The sequence below is a fragment of the Gobio gobio genome (assembly GCF_949357685.1).
Source record: "Gobio gobio genome assembly, chromosome: 7".
Classification (NCBI taxonomy): domain Eukaryota; kingdom Metazoa; phylum Chordata; class Actinopteri; order Cypriniformes; family Gobionidae; genus Gobio; species Gobio gobio.
Window position 1 is genome coordinate 40,403,487 of NC_137103.1, and position 23,911 is coordinate 40,427,397.

Sequence of the window (23,911 nt, forward strand, 5' to 3'; positions counted from 1 at the left end):
TTGACTTGTATTTCATTGCAGACAATATGAACACAAAATATTTCATGTTTTGTCTGGTCAACTTCATGTCATTTGTAAATATGCATCCTTTCCTGTCATTCAGACCTGCAACACATTTCAAAAAAAGTTGGGACAGGAGCAATTTAGGGCTAGTAATGAGGTAAAATGGTTAAATAATGATGTGATTTGAAACAGGTGATGTCAACAGGTGATTGTAATTATGATTTGGTACAAAAGCAGCATCCAAGAAAGGTCTAATCCTTTAGGAGCAAAGATGGGCCGAGGATCGCCAGTTTGCCAACAAATACGTGAGAAAATTATTGAAATGTTTAAAAACAATGTTCCTCAAAGAAAGACAGGAAGAGATTTGGATATTTCACATTCAACAGTGCATAACATAATTAAAAGATTCAAGGAATCTGGAGGAATTTCAGAGCGTAAAGGACAAGGGCGCAAGCCTAAGCTGAACAACCGTGATCTCCGATCCCTCAGACGGCACTGCATCAAGAATCGTCATTCATCTATAAGCGATATCACCACATGGGCTCAGGACTACTTTGGCAAACCTTTGTCAAGTACCACAATACGTAGTTACATCCACAAATGCCAGTTAAAACTGTACTGTGCCAAAAGGAAGCCCTATGTTAACAGTGTCCAGAAGCGCCGTCGACTTCTCTGGGCTCGGAGGCATCTGGGATGGACCATCGCACAGTGGAAATGTGTACTGTGGTCAGATGAATCAGTATTTCAGGTATTTTTTGGGAGGAATGGACGCCGTGTGCTCCGGACCAAAGAAGAAAGGGATCATCCAGACTGTTACCAGCAACAAGTCCAAAAGCCAGGGTCTGTCATGGTATGGGGTTGTGTCAGTGCCCTTGGCAAAGGTAACTTGCACTTCTGTGAAGTCACCATTAATGCTGAAAAGTACATAGAGATTTTGGAGCATAATATGCTGCCTTCAAGAAGACATCTTTTCCATGCATATTTCAACAAGACAATGCAAAACCACATTCTGCACACATTACAAAGTCCTGGCTGCGGAGGAAGAGGGTACGGGTACTTGACTGGCCTGCCTGCAGTCCCGACCTGTCTCCAATAGAGAATGTGTGGCGCATTTTGAAGCTCAAAATGCGACAACGAAGACCCCGTACTGTTGCCCACCTTAAGACTTGTTTGCAGGAAGAATGGGACAAAATTACACCTGAAACACTTCATCACTTGGTGTCTTCAGTCCCTAAACGTCTTTTAAGTGTTGTGAAAAGGAATGGCAACATTACAAAGTGGTAAATGCTTTACTGTCCCAACTTTTTTTTAAATGTGTTGCAGGTCTGAATGACAGGAAAGGATGCATATTTACAAATGACATGAAGTTGACCAGACAAAACATGAAATATTTTGTGTTCATATTGTCTGCAATGAAATACAAGTCAAAGTAAATTTAGAAATGACTTCTTTTTTTTTCTTTTTTTTTTCCGTTTCCATACTGTCCTAACTTTTTCTGATTTGGGGTTGTAAAACACTAACAACTTTTTTTACTTTTCAAAAGTTATGATTACAGGGGCAGATTACTGATTAATAAAGACTTATATTCGTGTGGTTTGTTGCACAATACTATGGCATGACCTCAAAACACCTTTACCACAGTGCATGATTTGTGAACAAATACATTTTGACGTTTGCATCACATAACCAGCAGCATATGTAAGGCTTTTCTGACATAGCAAACTTGCTTGGTAGTGCACCTAGTACAGCATTGCTCTTGCGATGCAGAGTGCTAGGGTATGAGTCCCGTGGAAAACCCCAGTCACAACACTCCAAAAAAGAGCTCAAAGCCCCCTGGAAGAAAGCTAAAATGGCACAATTCTAATAAAATGTTGCATGATACATGCATTAAACAACATAATACAAAGTTGACACAGTCAACTTTAACGGTTTCTGAGAAAATGTAACACTCTATTTAGCACCAGTCACTTTGAAGCTGAAGTGAATTTATTTTCATCACACTGAGCTGTTTAATAAACCCACATCTGCAATGGGAAAAAAAAAAAACCTACCGGTATATCGCTTATAGTGCCTCTTGTGGACACGTCACCTGTAAATGTAGTCGCATTTCTAATAAGTCTAAATGATGTAAACGATGACACAATTTTCATTTTTAGGTGAGCTATCCCTTTAAAGCATGCATTACCTTTATGTCAGGCTGGAATAATTAAGAGACCTTAATTGCGCGCCTTGTTGCATGTAAAAACAAATTCCTCAGGAGTTGCCCTTAAGGGCACAGCAAACAGCATAAAAATCAGTCATGATGCAAGTCATATGCTTCTTAAGATCTCCTTTGCATCGCAAGCAAGCTGGGATTCTCATTATGATGATGATGATGGTGGTAGTAATGAATATGAAGATGCTTGAATATGAGAGCCCCAGATCTCCCCTGCAGCTGGACAGTGACCTCCTCCCCCCTTTAGTTCTCAGTGGGGCGCCTGGCTGAGGAGCCCCCACCTCCCCCTCCCCTAAACTCCAGCCAGCTTCACTCCACAGCGCCATTTGAAGTCCTGGAGCCCAGTCTGCATATTAACTAACTACTGCAAATGTGAGCCGAGGAGGCCGATAAATAAAAGATTTGTGAGGCTCTGTAAGGTTTGTGGGCTCTCTCGCTCTTGCACTCTGTCAGCCAAGCCCCAGAGCCTGCCCTGTCACACCAGATGGAAGGCCCTCGAGACCCCCGACTTGGCCGCCTTACAACTGGCTCTGAAGCGGCTCCAAACAGCTCCAGCTGTGTGCCGGGGCCCTCGCCATCGGTGCGACGGTGGCCGAGGATGGAACGAGGCTTTCCAGGGATAGGGAGGGGCACTGTCAGTACAGCACTCATCCAATCAGCCTGTAAACAGACTCATTTGACACCAGTAATTGGAGGGAGATCAGAAGGCTTCAGCCAAGAGGGGGTGGGGGTTTGATCCTATCAGAAAATGTTCTCCCAGATCAAAGATTTACACTCTAAAATCCTTGATTATGTGACATGGAGACACATTAGATGCATTTTTCCTTGCACTGGCAGGGAGAGATGAGCTGCATGGACAGTGCCAGAAAATCCAGCTGATCAGCCACATTCGTTGGCATAATGTGGCGTTTGACTGAGGAGGGGAATTAGAAATTGCACAAACGGCATTACGTAGAGGCCTATGATTTTGTTGGCAATTAAGTTAAAAAGGAGGCTTAGAAGTGGAAAAAAGGCCCAGGGACGCATCTCAGAATTCATTGTTCTATCCGATTGATTTTGAACTTGGCAATTTTGTTTGGCAATGTTTTCTTTTCTTCCTAACTTCATGTCTGGAAGCCAGCACATAATTTGGGCTCCTGATACTTGAGCACGGCGTATCGTTGTGCATCTCCTCTCGCTGACTAAAACCTGTCCACTAATGATCAACCACCTGCACAATGGAGTTTCGTTGCCCTATTAGCTTTCATGTCTGAACCTCTAGACTCAACTTCCTCGTCTGCTTTATTCTACACGGACACACTCGTCTTCGTGTTTTTGGACTTGAATGGGGAGCTGCTTTGCAAAGAACTTATTTTTCTGTGGAGAGCGGCGAACGTTATGAAGATTTAACTTTCTCCCTTTGATTCGCTCCTGACATTCATCCTTCAGCCTCTCTTTAAAGTCCCACTTTCAAACCCTAATGGCTGTCATGTCATTTTGTTCTCTAGACTCTTACTCAAAGTGTCATTGGCATAATGGTCGTCCGCCGTTGGCCTCTTTTGATCATCCATGCTGTGTGCGAGAGGTTCTAGTGTGGATACTGGGGGGTAGGAGAGGGCACTTGACAATCGCCGATCCCCTCACCCATTCTTGGAAGAGAGCGCTTTGACCGGAAATCTAAAATTCACTTTCAAATGGTTCATTTCGTTTAATAGCTTCACAGAAGCAGTACACTCATTAAAATGCGTGAGGAAGACACGTGTCAGATTCTTCCTGTATCAGCATCTCAGGCACATCTCGGAGAGGGAGAGAGGGAGGGAGAGAGAGAGAGAGAGAGAGAGAAAGAGAGAGAGAGAGAGAGAGAGAGAGAGAGAGAGAGAGACGAGGCCCCACCCTCTCCTCATTGCTTTCTCTTCCAGATCCATCATTCTCATGTGCTGCCCACCACACCTGCACATCCAGGCATTGTGATGGACCTGAAACATGTGTGTTTATATACATTATTATATTTATATATATTATATATATGTGTATGTGTGTGTCTGTGCGCTGTAAAAAATAAATCCGGAAAATAACGGAAAAAGAACTGGTAGTTTATTACCCGGACATTATCCAGTAATTTTACAGACATTTCTGTTAACCCTAATACACAAAAATTCTAATTGCTGGTAAAATACCTGTAAAAAATACGGAAAATTCTGTTGAATTATTACAGTACATTTTGCTCTACTTTTACGTATTTTGTATAGACACACACACACACATACACACACACACACCGATCAGGCATAACATTATGAATCCTAATATTGTGTTGGTTCCCCTTTTGCTGCCAAAACAGCCCTGACCTGTCAAAGCATGGACTCCACTAGACGCCTGAAGGTGTGCTGTGGTATCTGGCACCAAGATGTTAGCAGCAATCCTTTAAGTCTTGTAAGTTGCGAGGTGGGACCTCCATGGATCAGACTTGTTTGTTCAGCACATCCCACAGATGATGATTGGATTGAGATCTGGGGAATTTGGAGGCCAAGTCAACATCTCAAACCCGTTGTTGTGCTCCTCAAACCATTCCTGAACCATTTTTGCTTTCTGGCAAGGGCGCATTATCCTGCTGAACGAGGCCACAGCCATCAGGGAATACCGTTTCCATGAAAGGGTGTACATGGTCTGCAACAATGCTTAGTTAGGTGGTACGTGTCAAAGTAACATCCACATGGATGGCAGGAACCAATGCCTCCGCCAGCTTGCCTTCTTCCATAGTGCATCCTGGTGCCACACGGTCCAGCCTCCGCTCCCGAAGTGCATCAATGAGCCTTGGCTGTCCATGACCCTGTCGCTGGTTCACCACTGTTCCTTCCTTGGACCACTTTTGATAGATACTGACCACTGCAGACCGGGAACACCCCACAAGAGCTGCAGTTTTGTAGATGCTCTGACCCAGTCGTCTAGCCATCACAATTTGGCCCTTGTCAAACTCGCTCAAATCCTTACGCTTGCCCCTTTTTCCTGCTTCTAACACATCAACGTTGAGGACAAAATGTTCACTTTCTGCCTAATGTATCCCACCCACTAAAAGGTGCCGTAATGAAGAAATAATCAGTATTCCTCACTTCACCTGTCAGTGGTCATTATGTTATGCCTGATCGGTGTATATATGTTACATATACATTGCAATTATGTTTCATTTACAAAAATATGTATTATTTTAACGCAAAAGGAGTTGTTTGCAATGTGTGTACAGCACAAACTATAAAAAACAAATAAAGAAAATCTGCCTCTGAATAGGATTAGCTTCAAAAGGGCACCTTCAAAGACTCAAATATTCTCAAATATTAATATGAGCAGATAAATCTGGGCAGGGTATAAGCTTCTTATCATATACTGTATGCATAATTGTCTATCTTATGTGATGACCCCATTTCACATGTTAAAACAGAGGATGAATACTGTTGATGCCATGAGGAAAAAAGACCTTTTCTGCCCAAAAAGTAAACTTTAGAACACATACTTTATCAATCAATTTGTTTGTTTGTTTATTTATTTATTAGACCAAGTCTGCTGAATTTGCCCTTCCCCTCCCCTCCCCCTACGGAGAACAATGATCAGAGCATGTGGCCAAGTGAATGTGATGCAAGAGCTAGAGAATAAAAGATGTCTCTTTCAATAACACACTTTCAGTATGTATTGAAAGACATGCCAATTTCACTTTTCACACAGAGTGCTAGAGTTGGAAGAGAACAAGTTTTTCCATCGTAGACGCATTGCCATCCAAGTCACTATTGCGCAGTACTTAACCCGTATGACTGATACTTAAAACACAGGGAAACAGCAGGAGACGCAAGAGGATGGGATTTCAAAGCTCAGCAACATAACAACAAAAAAAAACTAGGCAACACAATCAGCACATTCACCAGGAAAGCACACATAAAGGGCAGCGTGAACATACCTCTTCCTGAACCATCTACTCGATTCTGCATTCGCATTGGGGGGAAAAATCCATCATATTGTCATGTAATTAGCGAGAAAAATAAATTCTTCAAATGGCGGCCGTCAGGGAGGAAAATCTATACAACAGGAGAATGATAATGTTTGAAAGGGGAGATCTCACAGCTTTTCAAGTGCTCATGTGCTAGCCTGCAGAAATGAATCTCCAGAATTGAAACCTACAACTTCCACATAAATCTGACAGAACTGCCATAGTCTTGCACTGTTGCACGAAATTAACTCCGACATGTGATAGGACAACTTAGACCTGAAATCATGTGGGGGCAAACTCCGTAGAGACGAATCGCCTTTGTTCACCGTTGGACACATTTTTCCCTTCCATTTGGGAATCTGACAAAAGTCATGTTCTGCCCTCTGACTGCTCCCAGGAACTCATCAGCGCTCTACCTGAGTTCTACCCGAGCACGGTGCGAGGCCACCTGGATTTCATGCCTTGCAAGCAAAACGTCTTCTTGCGCTATGTATTTTATTATGAAAAGCACTTATAAAGACCTTGTTTATGAACTACGGTGCACTTTAAAACACGAAAACAGTGCACAGCAGTTAGCTGAATATTGAATAAGCCTGATAGAGGACAGAGCTGACCGATATTGATCACAGTCTCCACTCCCAGCGCTGAGGTGGATTCTCTCACCAGCATATTTTTGTCAGTTTTCAGCTGTAAAACACATCCTTATCTGCTATGTACTGCGGTAATTGGCAGACATTATTTCAGTGGTAGACCTCTATTTTTTCTTCACTAACTTGAGCAACTGGGAATACATGCTAATGGTTCAACAGAGCCTCTGGCTCATACTTCAGCATTCAGCCTCCTGAATGTATGTTTGCTAAATGGCCTCAATTAGGAGTCTGGCAGGAAGACCTCCCTCTCTCCATATAAAGCACATGTTGTCCATCTCGCTCAAACCATCGGTTTATGCCCTTCATTCTTTTCAATGAAAAAGTGTGTCTGTCAGCCGCTCAACGGGGGGAAAAACCCTCGACGAAAAAAACAAAAACAATTTGAAATAATGATTTTCACAGTGCATTATTCAGCATTGCTCACATATTAACGAGGCCGCGATTATCGTAAAAAAAATAGCATCAAATATTTATCAGACCTTAATTACACTGCACTTAGTTATAATTGAACCTAATTAATTATAACCCACAGCCATCTACAGTAAACCGCTGGAGTTTGTAAACCAGCTCGGTGCAGAAAAAAGGCAACGGGACAATGTCACAGCATACATTTTTTTCTACAAATACATATGTTTGTGCATGATTTATAGGTTCGATTTAAAAATAAGCCAGCAATGATATGGCTGCGATCATATGACCGCAGTGAATAATGTAGTGCCACAGCTATAGTCTGGTCTCACCTCTCAGTGCTAGTGATGCCAGTTTGTGGCATGGAGCTGCCCATGCAGTCGGACTTGTTGGCTAGTCAGCCTTAATGCCAAACCATGTCAAGTGGGAAGCCGTCAGCCATCATGCAGACAGCTGGATAAACACTGCCAGACTGACCCTCTGAGAAGAGCTCTGCTATGGACACTTTGTGCCGAGAAGTGTCCAAACAAACACAAAAATACAAGTGCATAAACTGAAAATAAACTTTCCGGCCAGCCGCGGCCTGAATACCATTAGACATAATAAACCGGTGGGAGACAGTATCAAAATGGCGTCATGTCAGTGACACCGACATGTATCTTGGTGCTCATTATTATCCTTGAACAGCACCAATTTACATCTAATGCAATGACTAATTCAGATCCAGTGTTGTCAAGAGGCATAGGAAATGCCCTGGCAGAGATGACAGTGTTCCTGTCAGGAGGTGCAGGATGGAGGATTCCTTGGGGCAATGATTTAATGCCCATGTCAAGTATTGCTGTCAGGCTTTCTTAGCCGACCATTAGGATTCAGTATACGCTGCAATGGACTTGGGCCCTGGCTAGTTGAGATTCATACTTGCATGGCAAGAACGCCCTATTCTGAAGTTATTACCCTTTGGCTGTAAACTAGCATTAAGGCTGGTAAAAAAAGGGTAAAAAGAAACAAAATTGTGTGACCTAGCAGGGCAACAAGAAAACCATGAGCTCTTCAACATCATGCCTCTTACCATGTTTTTCTTTCCAATTTTAAAACAATGTTTATGCAGTGTTTACAACCTGCTTAGTTACGTTGCAACAACAACAACCGAATGCATGCAAGCCTTTTGTGACTAGAGTTAATTTATTCCATGATATCTGATTCTCTCAAAAAATGACATATTGCTATGTGTGCATGGGGATTTTCTAAAACGGAAAGGAACTAAATACATACACCGTAAATAGAAATGAGACTTAGGGGAGACTGTGGCTAATTAGTTAATTTTATTTCAATTTAATTTTAATTTCTTGCACATACCTTAAAGTCTTGATTACAAAATACTGTTGAATTGTTAAAGCCAAGAAACAAGGATATAGTTCATTAAAAAATATATTGTTTTACCACCAAAACAATTGGACAACATCAAAACTGTAAACAGTAATATACAAAAATTGTAATTCATTGTTTCAGTCAACAAATATTGTCTTTAATATTAGAAAAATTAAAAGGGACGATATTGCTATGTGAGAATATGGATTTTCTAAAATCAGTGAGGATCTAAATAGATATATTATAAATAGAAAATAGAGTTAGAAGAGACAGAGGCTGGTTGTTTCTCAGTCTTGAATACACAATACTGTTGAATATATCCATTGTTAAAAGCCTAAAAAAACAGATAGAGTTCATTAAGCCACCAAAACAATTCAACAACATCAAAAACTTTATGTGTAACATACAAAAATAAGAGGTGTGTTGTTCTGTGAGAATATGGATTTTCTAAAACGCTAGTTTTCACAACTCCAGTAAAAAAAGCACCTTTTTTTTTGAAAGTTTGTGACAACTTTTGAATATTACCATTCTGACCAGTAGAGGGGCATGTTGTCACAAAGGAACCTGCCATTATTATAGGCTTTTAAGCAACAATTATGAAACTAAAACAATTGCAAAACAAATAAAATGTACCCATTATTCATCAACAAATTTAGTATTTAATAAACCATGTTTTTTAATTAAAAAACATGCCAACCTGCCCCGCCTTGACATTTTAAAAACCACTGCTAAAGAAACCATTCAATTGTGTAATCTGACTTTTGACTAAACCTTATTACTGAGATATACAACTACCCCCATTCTCCCCTATTTCAAAATATTCTGTTTCCTCAGGACAGAGACATCCAATGTAGACATGAACTTGACAGCTCCAAACATTATAATTGCCTGCAGTGTAAAAGTACTCAGTGACTCCATACACACCTGTAATCTATTCAAGACACAGTCCATATGGACATACCTGCAAAATGACAACTTGCTCTTTTACTGGACAGAGCAAGACTGACTCTAACATATGGTGGTTAAGCTAATCTAGAGGTACTGCGTGTCTTGACACATACCCTTCTCCAGAACTGCGAGTGGGCCAGGTTGGTCTGGAATGGCCATCAGCGAGCCGAACCTGTGGCTTGCCGGAGCGCCCTCTTTCCTTCATTAACCTACGAGCCCCGTCTGATTCCCTCTGGAGTCTTCGCTAAGGGTGTGAAGCCTTCTCATACGGGCCTATGATGAATGACTTCTGCTGGTGCTGCTTAATGAGTTTGTGGAACGTGTGCTTTGTTATGTTTTCATGTGGTTTCACTAAGTCCACGGCATTCCTGGGAATTTGCAGGACGTGGGCCTGTTTTAACCCTATTACTTTATCCACACCAAGTCCACCAATTACCTCTATAATAGTGGCACAAGTTTTGTGTTGTGCATGTGGACTACATTGCCAAATAAATCCAATGGGACACCCCAGGATTTTGCTCACCCCACTAGGTCCCCTTACAGACCTCATTATAACTTTGCTACATAAACACCACAGCTTTGCATGGGGAGATTTGTGCCACCTGTTAAACATGCACTGCTGGGAAACAAATGGCACACTAAGGAACTTGTACAACCTGTAGAATATTCTAGGATATAAGTCTCAGAGTACTGTAAAAGTAATTGGGGCTGAGTCAATATTTGACAATGAAAAACAAGAATAAAAATTCCAGCGTGAATGTTGGCGTGTCATAATCTTACATGCCGTTGAAGTTTTGCAAGGTCACCGTTCATAGGGTCAGAGCCAATTCATGCACAAAGCCTGGCATCACTTCTCCAATAAAGGCCAAAAATTCAGCACAAAGCAACCTGACTGTTTTTCTTCCTTGAAGTCGTAATGAACATTAATTGCCAGTGGAATGTGCTGTGCATGTTTAGCTTGATATTTTCTCTGCCCATATGAACTTGAGCTGAACGCAGCTGATTACTACATTCGCAACGCTTGAGCTGCAAAAGAAAGGACACATTCAATTTACTGCACCACATGGACACAGGAAACCAATTAGGGCCAGAGAATGATAAATGGCCATTTTATAAGCAGTTTGCTTGATTTTCCTATTAAATAAGACCTAGTACATTTTCCACTTCAGAGCCAGCAACAGGGGATTCACTTAAAGCTAACACAAGGGCCTCACACAAACCCTGCACAGAGAAAAATGACTTTTACCAAAAATGACTTTTAGCCAATCCTGACAAAATAGACAATAACAGGATCCAGTATCTTTTTTGGTTATTCTTAAAGGAATAGTTCACCCAAAAATGAAAATTAGCCCATGATTTACTCACCCTCAAGTCATCCGAGGTGTATATGACATTCTTCTTTCAGACGAATAAAATCTGAGTTATATTAAAAATGTTCTGGCTAATCCAAGCATTATTATAGCAGTAATAGTTGCTCTGTTTTTGAAGTCCATAAAAAAATGCATCTGTCCGTCAAATAATGGCTCCACGCGGCTCCGGGGTGTTAATAAAGGCCTTCTGAAGCGAATCGATGCGTTTATGTAAGAAAAATATCCATATTTAAAAATGTATTTCATTTTTCTGCATCAGCCGTTCCCACGCCATCACTTCCGGCGAATAAGGTCAAAATACCTGCAAAATACCGGCGCGATCATAGGTATATACATAGATTCCTCATTAGTGCCTGCGCGGATCGGTCGAATGAGGCATCTACGTATATATATCTTTGATCGCGCTAGTAATTTGACATTATTTGCCGGAAGTTATGGTGCTGGTAAAATTAGATGACATTCGTCTGATAAGAGGTAAAAAATGACATAAATACTGTTCGGTTTCTGGCAGAAACCGATCGTTTCGTGTCTTAAGACATCATTGTGTCACCACAAGCCGCATGGTTTAATATGGATTCGTATGTCTATGTGTTTTTACTCTCATTGCTCTCATACTCTAAAATATCCCAATTGACATGCATTATACGACTATCACACTGCAACGGTTGGAGTTGAATATCTTAATTTGTGTTCTACTGAAGAAACAAAGACACCTACATCTTGGATGCCCTGTGGGTAAGCAGATAAACATAAAAAAAAAGTTTTTTTGGGTGAACTATCCCTTTAACTTTCAAAAGCAGGCAAAAAACGGAATTAACTCAAGTCCAATACATGTCAATGGTGGGGGATGGGGGATTTTGCATCATTAATATACTGCATACTGTATATATATATCTGACCTTTTTATTTCTGATTTGGGCCACTTCCATTTGTGAGCCAGGGTCCTAACTGTCCTTACCAGTGCTCAAATTCGTCTGCACAAAATACTGATTCACAACTTAGGAAGCTGATTGAAGTTACTTGTCGCCACCTACTGATGTAATTATGTAACCTACAGATCAACGGAAAATCCCAACCACCAATGCACAAACTCTGAGTCCGGTTTCACTTTGTATTAGGTGTCTTTAATAAGTGCTTGGATAAAAAATTGTTAAGCACAGTGTACTTATTGTGTTTATGTTCTATTGTGGCTACAGTATTGAGGTAGGATATGGTTAAGATTAAGGGTTTCTTGGTATGGTAAGGGTTAAGGGGAAGGGTCAACAGTGTAATTATATTACATGCAGGTATTTTTAAAAATATAAGTAAAAACATGTATGTACCCTAGACAATAAGTGGATTGTATCAAATTATTAATTTGAATGTTAGTACATCGCAGTTTGTGACACTTAATATAAAGTGGGTCCTGTATTTGCAGCATCACACACTGCCACTGTTTTGTCTGCCTCAACTTGTTTTGACTGGCTAGCTCAACAAGAAAAGGATACATCTGTGTGGACAATGTTGCATACACCCAATGATGACAAATATTATAGTAATGATTGTATATTAAAATGACATGCCACACCAAAAGACAGAAAGAAAGAAAGAAAGAATCATTGTGGCGGTGCAAAATGTTCATTATTGGGCATTTTGACCTTTTGTTTGATCAGTTAGGATAATGTTGAGGCCTCTTGACACCTCCTACTGTGTATATTCAGATATTTTTCTATAATTGTACTCCCCGCGCCAGCCAAAGTCTACCTGTTTTCTATGCAGTCGCATAGACCGGAAAGCCTGGCATTTAGATTGAACTCGGCATGGTATCAACATGCCAATACAGTTCCTCTACCGTCATGCCACGCTGTCAGGGAATTCATCGTCTCTAGCTACCGCTGTTATCCCTGCTCCCTTTCTCTGGCGTGGGAATGAGGAGGAGACAGGAGACAGGGAGAGCACAGGAGATGACAGCCACATAAAACACAATCTCCATTTTTGACAATGGGGACATTTCTGAACTGCAGAGAACATGGCGAAGAATTTAAACACTTTCATCTCGTTATAATTATTTCCAAGAACAGACATGAAAAGGAGAACCCAGTTTTTTTTCCTTTTTGTTTATAAATTGGGAAACAAGTGTTGACAATTCTGATGTGTGTGTGTGTGTGTGTGTGTGTGTGTGTGTTTTTAGTCAAGTTAGAGTTTAGGTTAATGACTTGGTATTTTAAACTAGGAATAATTAAAGTTTTGATATGGGCTATTTCTACATTAAACATGTAAAAAAAAAATGCGTGAAGACTCCATAAGCAAAGTTTCAATTTGCAATAAAGCAGGTAGTCTAAATAAATGAATGAACAAACAAACAAATAAATAGATTTTTTTGGTTATTATTATGTATGAGCTAAAATAAAAAAATTTCTCACAGATGCAAAGTCAGCTGAACTATTGCCAGTGGTCCATATAAATTACCAGTATTCTATCAGCATTATTTCTCGCGTTCATTCCCCTCCACACGCTCTGTACAACTTGACCATTTTCTGAAGCCAAGCATCGGCTGTTGTGCCCAAAGCCTGATCAACAAATGGAGAGCGAATACAAAGCCAACACCAATCAATACTTCCCTTTGTGAAGGACTGAAACGTTCTATATATCCATCAGTCTGAAGCAAGCCAATAACCCAGCCCTTTCCAAGCCTCAGTGGATTGTGGTCTGACAGTGAAATATGACATAATATCGTATCTGTGAATCTGATGTTAATTCAGTGTAGGTCCAGCTGTACACTTCCATTTTATATCGTCAGGCTGCTCAGTTTGCTCATATACACAAACAATTTCACATAAATACCACAGGCGGCTAGGTCTGACATGCCATGGAGATTCCCTCTAGGGATATAATTATAGAAATAAATACAGTGGAGGCTGTAGCTGTTAATAAACGTGTGATTGTTGACAGTCAGAGAGTATAGTTTAACATGCATGGTGAGGGGCTGTGGTATTGCCTTTCAGATGCAACTCTGTGCGTGAGGCTCCAGGCTGGTCAAAGAATCGCACTAATACCCCTGGTCCTGGTTTTTCCTGGCACTCCTGTAGACAATGACCTTGTTTACATAAGGACCCTGAGGACCTAAGTTGCATTTTAAAACTCTGACCTTGTAGGATAATGAACAAGGATATACTATCCTACCTACAGAGCTGGGTAGATTACTTACAAATTGTAGTCGGTTACTGATTCCAAAACTACATGACTACATTTTGTCAGTAATGTAATCCGTTACATTACACATTTAAGGTAATATAATCTGACTACTTTTTGATTACTTTTGACCTAACTCGTTTATTACATTGATTTGTATAGGTTAATCTTGTACCATATTGATATAAAAATACTAAGAGAAAGAAAATATATTGCATTCTTTGTTACCAATGACACAAAGTGCATGAAAAGCTATTCAGTATTAAATCATAAAAAAAGTAAAATAAAAATAATTTAAAAAATCATCAAAATAAAACACCTACAAAAAAAACAACAACTAACATTTTATTTGTTTAGCATGTCATGTGACCATTAACAGACATCGGATAACAGTGAATTTAATTCTATTATTGGACTTTATGATAGACCTAACTTATTAACTTAAAATATCAGGGGGTACTTTAAGTAAATACATTTGGTGAAAGAGGTTCAGCTGACAAAAAAGTTGGGGAATCAGCGCAATGCATATAAATATGAAATGACGTGAAATTTTACATTTGAATGTGTTTGAATACATGCAATACATAAATGACTTATTTAGTGATAATTCAAATAACAATGAATGTGTTTGTCAGGAGTTGATTAGATATACAGTGTTGCAATGTTGAGAAAAATCTCCTTAAAAGTGAAATGATTTCTAAAAAATCCAGTTATCAATTCATCGGTCAATTTCACAAACCCTGTAGACCTTCTGAACGTATATAAGGCTTTTTAAGAAAGGAACATTTAAAAAAGAAGTAGGGAGAATCAATTAACTATGAATAATTTACTGCCACTGTGAGAATAACATGTAATCACATAATCAATAAAAAAGTATCTCTGATTACAAGTACTTAATTTTTGGAATCTGATTACGTAATCCAGATCACATGTAATCAGTTACTAGCCAGCAGTCTATCTTTCTATCTAACTACCTATCTGTCTGTGCGTCTGTCTGTCCATCCATGCATCTCTCTGTCCATATAAGGCCTATAAACCTTCAAACTTGTTAAATGTTTTTAAAAAGACAAAATTCAAAGTTTGTCATGACAAACTTTGCTTTTCTAGTTTTTCCTTACTGTACAGTCATTAAAGATATAGGTATCATGCACAATAATACTGTAAGTTACGTACAACATATTTAGGCTTCTGAGGTGTACAGCACGGCTTGGATTTGGGGTTACAGCCCTAGAATGTAGGAAAGTTGGAAAGTGTGATCAAGGAAAGCTTTGGGATGTGTTCAACTCTAGTCAATCACAGATGAAGGCAGGAGATATTCGTTAGGGGACTGAAGCTAAACTAAGCTCCTTAATGGTCTTAAACTTCGAATGGACTTCTGGGTTCAATTATGACATCAATATTGCATGTTTCAGAACTAATAGATGAGACCCTTACACCCCACCAAAAATCTGCCATATGAGTTTGGTGAGAACAAGCTTTGAGGTTGTACATCAGTAGAATATATCATAAGGCTTTGTATTAGATGAGATTAGACCTGCCAGCTCCGGCCCCCTTCGTTATAGTGGTCCCATACAGAAGGGCCGATTGATCAGTTTGTTTAAGGGAATGTAAATAATGAATTCCCTCGGATTAATTGTGGCCTGGTCGGTAATTGCTGGAGATCACAGCCCCCAATTGCAAACTTCAAACTGCAAGCGTGAGGCGTTAGAGTGAATAATGATGATTTTGACGGAAAGAAAAGGAATTGGGAAATGTAAAGAGGCAGGTAGGCAAGGAGAAAGGAGAGGGGGGGGGGGGGGGGGGGGGGAGCACAACTAATGAGGTACAAAGACCTAACGAGTTTGGTGGGGAAAATCAAGTGTTTCCAAAGTCATCTTTAAACTTGGCGAGATGAAACTGAGGCGCGGCAGTTGTTTTTGACAGCTGGGATGAGTGGGGCCACAGCTCTGAGACAGGGGTAATTCCCTATTCCTTTTTTATTATCCCCCCCTCTGTCTCACTGCTGGGAGCCCCCTCGTCTCTCTCCCGGTCCCAACATTGATTCTTGAATTAGACTGTTTTATTGAATAATTAATATGGCGCTCCTTGTGATTGATGATTTGCATGGCTTGAATATTAGCTTTTCAATCAAACACTGCTTGTTCTAATGTAATCATATTGAAAACATGTCAAGAAGTGTTTACCCACTTTGCGTGTGATGTCATCTTTTGTAGCGCCACTGCCGCTGTACAATGCTCTTCAGCGGGGAATAGCCTCGTTCGGCATGCATGCGCTGGTGATTACACAAATCTTCAGCTCTGGCAGCTCGGAAAAAGGCTGATGGATTTTTTTTTTTTGTCCGCTGAGAGCCATCATTTCCTCTAAAAGTGCCGCTCACAGACAGAGAGAAGCAGGACTCATGTTGAGTGGCAGGACGGCATGACTGGGAATACAGAGTCTGTGAGGCATGTAGATAACGGCATGCCAAAATAAGCATGAAACACATCAATGAGTCTGCATGCGAATATTGAGAGCCTGCTTTAATTTGGGCCTGATTGAAGTGGCGCGTGTGTTTGTTTGTTGTTTGGAGTCCATTTCTGTGTGTGTGTCAGCTCTCAACTGGGGCTTGAAAGCACTTTGCCTCATTGAGTGTCGGTTGTGTTTAGACTTCGCCAAACATGTGCACAGCTAAATTATTTACGCCAAACACACTAATGACAGGGAGGGATCATGTAGAGCAAAGGAAGTGGGGATGAGTGATGATCAGGGACTGGGCCCGTCTGTTTGACTAATGCTCACAACCACGCGTGGCCCATCCTTCCCCAAGTCATAGCGGTACAACTCACATGCTCCATATAGTCACTATCCCACACAGAAGAATCATGGCCATTCAAATTGAGCGGGAATGTGGATTTTGAATCCGACTTTCCCAAAAAATTATTGTAGCTTTGATAAATACTTTCCACGATTATCGTAGGTAAAGAATGTTTGTCTAATCTCCCACAGAGCACATCATTTGCTTAAACTGAAAGTTCCCCATCTACCCACCCTCGAAACTTGTATGACTTTTGTCCCTATGTAACACTGGTCAAGTCCTGTATTGCCTATAAATACATAAAAAATAGATGGATTATCTGGTAATGTGGCCAAACTGCAATTAAGTTTGAAATATTGTCCTTTGATTGTTATTGGGAAAGCAATATGAGTGATATTGCATCACAATCAATGCTTACATATGCTTCGTAGCCAATTGCAATTACTAATGCAACATAATGTTATACAATATGTTGTTTTAATGTAGATTTTAATGTCTCGGCATATTGTTTCATGACATATCATGTTAGTTAGTTGAATAAAAATAATAAAGCCTCATGAAAACACAAAGCTCACTTACATTAAAGGCACCTTGAAGATAGGGGTCTGCTCCCTGGGGCTTACTACATATCTCTTATATTATGCAAAAAATCATTAGGCTAAATTAAAAAGCTGTTTGAGAGTAACCAGATCCTTTAATGAGGCCAAAGAGGGGGAAAAGGCAACATTAAAACAGAACCCTAGAACAGAAACACAATACAGGCAGAGCGGGCAGCTATCGATTATCACTCGGCCAGGCCACTATCTCACTTTCTCTGGACACTGCTGCTGAGTCCATGAGAGGATGAGAGAGAGGCCAGCTAATACCACGCAATCTGAACATGGTTCCAGACCTTTTCATTATCAGACTCGTATTATTGATGGCAAAGTACTGCAGGAGAGGATCGATATTAGCATTCAGCTGCCTTGAGGAATGGAAACAGATGAACAGATAAACAAGGAACGAAGCATTTATAGACATCAAAAATAGCTTGGATTGGATATCATATCATACCTTTTGTGTCACATTATATGAATTTATTTCAGGTTTCTTGTGCCAATAACAATCATAATTTAGCTTCATATACTAGCCACCAGTATATTCTCCAGTATATGAAATGAGCAACAATGCTCAAAGTTCGTGGGTTTGCTGTCAAATCTGGCACAATTGACTTTAAATACCGATTAGAGAAATAGTATCTTCTTCTTCTGGTGTCTATCCAGCTATACCACGACTGGACAGGCCAAGTATGTATTGTTGATATGTAAATATGCGCAGTCATGTGCTCATTTACTTGCGTTTATGATATCAGAAATCTGTCAATTTTCAGTTTGTGTAATTTAAATAGTACAATGTACAATAGTTATCGCCGGTACTCATGCGTTCCAGACTGTGTTTGCGTACAGGCTCTCAGTAACTCTTTCTGCATGTTACATTTTTATGCCAAGTGAACCAGTTTGTTAAAGGGATGGTTGATTATGATTTTAATTTTTTTTTTTGACTTTAGTTTGTGTGTAATGTTTCTGTTTTAGCATTAACAACATCTGCAAAGTTACGACGCTCAAAGTTTAAAATATACTTTCTTTTAAAGAAATCGCTTTTTAAGGACTATAACAAATGGCTAGTAGGGAATACAACGAGCTTCTTCACGGGTTAGTAACATCACTAACCCTAAAATTAACATAAACCCTGCCCCCGGGAACACGCAACAAAGGGGGTGAGGCCATGTTGAGAAGAGGAAGAGATGTAGTAGAGCACATTTGGGAGTCTGCTCAAGCGGTCACATCCGTCTTTTCACATTTATTGCAATAAAGTACGTAACACAAATGCAATAGCATGTCATAAAAGCAAGATGACAACATAAGTTATAACCGTAATTAAACTAAACTACCTGTTCTATCTTCATGCAGCATATATTCTCTGGCTCTGTAGGCATTTTACAACAGCTCCCACACAAGAGATTTATAGATTATCATGACAGAATATGCTAATCAATGACTTGAAGATAGTTAACGCCACATCAGCTCCATAAATTCATCAACTAACCATTCAGAAACTTTTGTATTCTACATGTTTCTACAGTTTCAGACCTTTTCAGTGTATGTCTGCGTGAGGTAATCGGAGCTGCTAACGTGAGCTCTTGAAGCTCCACCCTCTTCTTGAAAGAGGGCCGGGAGCAGCAGCTCATTTGCATTTAAGGGGACACACACAAAAAGGCGAGTTTTTGCTCACCCTCAAAAAGTGACAATTTTAACATGCTATAAAAAATTATCTGTGGGGTATTTTGAGCTAAAACTTCACATACACACTCTGGGGACATCAGAGACTTATTTTACATCTTGTAAAACGGGGCATTATAGGACCCCTTTAAAAAAAGGCTGATTGATCAATTCAGAAATGAAAAAGTCAATGGGCCTGTCCCAATACCCACACTTGCGGTCTTAGCACTTGCCCACTTGTTTGTAGGTTATGTATTTCCTGTATTTGGTCCACTTTGTGTACGTTTGATTACCCAATTGGACTCACTTACAACATGTTGTAAAAATGCAAGCAAGCTTTATTTACAATTATAATCTTCAATACTTTGCACTCTAAAATAAACTTCTAGATGTCTGTTCAGTAGACCCTATGTAACAAGACTGCAATTTAATTGTGGTGCTTAACTTTGTGATAAAAAGCATGTTACAAACCTTTTACAAAATACACACTCATCTCTGCACCAATAAAATTACGTTTTACTACTAAATTATATTTAAAGGGGTCATGAATTGAGAAATCGCCTTTCCCATGAGCTTTTGATATATAAATAAAATGTGTAAAATGTTTAAGAATATCCTGTACATTTTAGAGCTGAAAACATCCTTCATAGTCAAAGAAAAGCTTTTATTGACAGATGGCTCAGCAAACGATCGATCTGCGAATAACATCGGCCTACATGGAGCTAAACCGGATCAAACTTCCAAGAAATAAACGCAGCACAAACTTAATTCGGATTCCAATATTAGGAATACATGGCTGAACTTTATTTTTAATGAAGTTCCAGCTCACGTAAGTAAGACATTGCATTTGTTCGCTTCATTTCACAGTGGATTCGTTTGTAAACAAAAGACTGGATTTGCAGACAGAATGAGATAAAAAAAATGATGATGTGTGCTGGATCCGACAGGAATTGTACAACACACTTATGTGAGTAAACATGTTTTTATATGTGACAGTATTGCATTGTTCCAGATCGTTTGATATCTACCGATTATGTATACGTGTCTAACTGAACATAACTTACCACACTGTCACAGGCTGGAGTATCCTTTGTATTTGAGGTGTGGTTGGTTCACTGTCTTGCGATTCGGGATAAGACTTGAACATATATGGGCCAGGGCTCGAAAAGCCCGACGTCCCAGGGCTATGTGTTTTCAAGTCGGGCTACCAAAATGTATCACCGGCCTGCCCGACGAGCTATCTTTAATAGTGAAATAACATTCCTTTCTTGATGTGCGTTGTCCATTCTCTTGACTTGATATTTGAAAGAAAAATACAATCGCGGAAGTTTTGAACATGCTGATTTGTCTGCAAAGTTTTGCAGATGCTTGTGTATTTGTGTGTGTTAGTGATGCGGTTTGTGGTTATATCCACCGATCGGGCGGGCCAAATAATAAAAAATAACATTCCAATGAATTGCTGGTGGATGAGAGATAAATCATTGTGTTTGTTTGATAAAGACATATTGCGAGCCCTGTGGGCGAATCATTTCGGTTGCCATTTTCAAAACAATTCCCACATGTACTGATGGAGTCGAAGCTTATTATAATATGCAAAATTGTTATCCAATCATAGCAGTGGGTGTTTACTTCCAAGCCTTCAATGCGGCACGCCCATAAAAACAGTGTTCCAGGAGCTAGTCTCAAAACCAGGGTAGAAAATAGCCTATTACTTATGCATTATGCATCATAATTTGACCTCAGACAACAGTATAAAAAAAATTAAAAAGCCAGTTCATGACCCCTTTAATATCTAATTAATTTAACTTAAACTGTAAAGTTTTTCCTGAAAGCAATTTCAGGCACATAAATTCTTGAACATTGAATGTTAGTTTACAATTAGCCTAAAAGAAGTGTTTAGAGTGTGTTGAGGGCAATAGTGTTTTTTTATTTTTATTTTTTTATGAGTGAGTCATTGACTCATTTACTCAAATGATTTGCTTAAAAACAATTAGTTTGGAACAATTTGTTGTTGGCTGAACAAAAATAGGCAAATAGCCAATATTGTGTTTAAATGTAAGTCACTTAACAATAATTTCTTGTTTATTCATTAACAATAAATTGAACTCTTGTTATAGAAATGTGTTTTGTCAAGATAATGAGTTTCGTTTAAATCAAGCAGTTTTTCTTCCTGTCTAAAACAGTAAATGAAGTCAGTAAATACAATCTAGTCATTACATACAATCCTGTCAATCATGCAAGCAATCTTTTCATAACACATGAAACTGTGTCCTGATTGGAAGATCTAATTCTGAATCAAATCATCATGTCTGGCATAACAGCAAATTAGTCATTGGACAGAACAGCAAATTAGTTATTGGAGTGAAACTAATATTTGAATAGCATAGATATTGTGTAAGGCAATATATCATGTAAGTATGTTCATATCTCTAGCACAGGCTGATGATACAGGTGACTGCAGCTGGCTGAAATATGTCATCCATGTTTGAGACACACACACACACACACACACACACACACACACACACGCACACACACACACACACGCACACACGCACACACACACACACGCACACGCTACAGGCAGTGGTGACTATACACCCAACTGACAAGGTAATGGGAGAGAGAGAGAAAATAAAAAGTGTGAGGGTGAGAAAGAGAGAAAAAGAGGCAGGGAGAGAATTGGAGTTTTGATCCTGGGGTTAGAGATGTAACATGAACGCATGACATTCTGGTTTGGCTAACCCTGGCTGGAGGTGAAACAGGGTTTACAGTGTTAGTAAGTGGTCTGGTTGTCTGTTTATGGCTACTCTGTCAGATATATCATCTCTTATTTGTCATATTGGGTCAGCAGAGGTGGCCTTGTAAACCCTGCTGACACAAAGTGCACTGTCACTATAAAGTGCAATGTCAAACCCTTCCTCTCTCTAAGACATGAAATCATGTGATATAGTGTGACAACAAGCCATGACATCCTTACATACTCACAACTTGCAGTACAACAGTGTCTACCCACAACCTGTGCCTGAAACCAGAGCTGAAAACAAACAGCTTTGAATGAAATACAGACATACAGAAATACAATAAGGAATTATGTAATTATCGTCAAGTAGGCTACATTATGAAGTTCAAGCTAGAAAATATAAATATACGCCCAAACTGTTCTGAAGCATATTCCCCATTATTTCCATAAATATATAATCTACAATAAATACTCCATCTGCAACTCATGCAATAACTTCAATTCATGTGGTAAACATAATGCACTGGTTTTATTCAAAGACGTTATTCTTATTATTTAATTTTTTTTCGATTTCATACTAATTGTATTTTTAAATATTTATTATTAATATTATTATTGATAATAATTTGAAGATCATCCATTAAATGTATTATGATTCTTCAGTAATAAATGTTCATATTTAATAAGAACTAATAATAATAGTGATTAAATATTAATGAAATTAATAATAATACAATTAATATACTACTACTACTAATAATAATAATAAATAATGAATAACAATCATTTTTTGTGTAATATTACATATCTATTTTAGAATTATTATCACAGTATTATAATTATAAAACATTGTTTGTTAAATTTATAATAAATAAAAAAAAAATATATATATTATCACAATTATTTTGGTGTAATATTACATTACTTAATAAGTCTATATTTTAGAATGATGATGATGATTATTACTATTATAATTATAAATTGATCTTCATTTTTTGGGGATTAGGAAGAAATATAGCTATTTACAGTAACAACTGGACATTCACTTTTAACAGTTTATGAGGGATATAAACCAGCATATATCAGGATGACTCAGTAAGATGTCTCTGGCAGCATTTGTGTAAATTTAGCGAACTAAATGGATAACCATACGCCACAGTTATATGTATATTGCATCAGTTCAATACACATTAAAAACAGCAGCATGTTCATAATGGCACATTCCGATACATTTGCTTTTGAATATATTAAACCTTTTTTTCCCATTCTTTAGGAAAGAGATAGAGTTTCATCTGTGGGAGGGAGGCCTTCAGCTGCAGTTAATTTAAGCTCAATGTCATCCCTCATAACTGGCACACTACACTTGTTTTAAGTCAGTCGCGGGCATGCGGTGCCACAGCAGGTAGCGAGTGGAGGGATTAGCACTGAAAATAACCCTGCCGCTGATACGTCCAATCAATCACTGAGCCGCCCACCCCTGACCCCGTGCGTCTCTCAGAGCTTGCCGCTCCCGCGGGGCCGCTGTCCCCAGGTCCCGCTCAGGGGGGAAATCACACACCTGCCACCGGAGCTGAACTCTGACCCACTTCCTGCGTGCGAGCTCCCTATCCGGGGCGCTATCAAACGGGACTTTTGGCGCGGTTAAGTCAGATGTGATTATGGGCCTTGATCACGCCACTGTCAACAGAAAGCTAGGCAGAGAGCAGAGTGCTGAATTATGGAGAAGCTCTGTTGCACACGAGACATAACCTAAACGCAGGGTCTAATCCCATGTGCCCCGGCACCCTGCTTGTTATTCAGCCCAACAGCAGGGATGTTTTTGAAAGGGCGTTTTAGGGCCAGGCCAGTGCAGAGCCGGATTGGCAGATTTGCGTCTGTGCGAGTGAGAGCGCACGTGCAGGCGTGTCGTATTCATGGCGGAGCTGATGAAAACACAACGTTTTCATCAGAGACTAAAAGGGTCATACGAAAGCAACAGTTGTCAGTTGATCTAACGCCGCTGATTTAAGCTCCTGCTTGAGTCGTGTG

The 23,911-nt window shown here is 39.6% G+C and overlaps 1 protein-coding gene across 1 annotated transcript in view; it reads right to left on the reverse strand.

Moving 5' to 3' along the window:
* ppp2r3b (protein phosphatase 2, regulatory subunit B'', beta) overlaps nucleotides 1–23,911 on the reverse strand; it is a 95,507-nt gene that overhangs the window by 42,494 nt on the left and 29,102 nt on the right. The gene's annotated exons all lie outside the window — the stretch shown is intronic.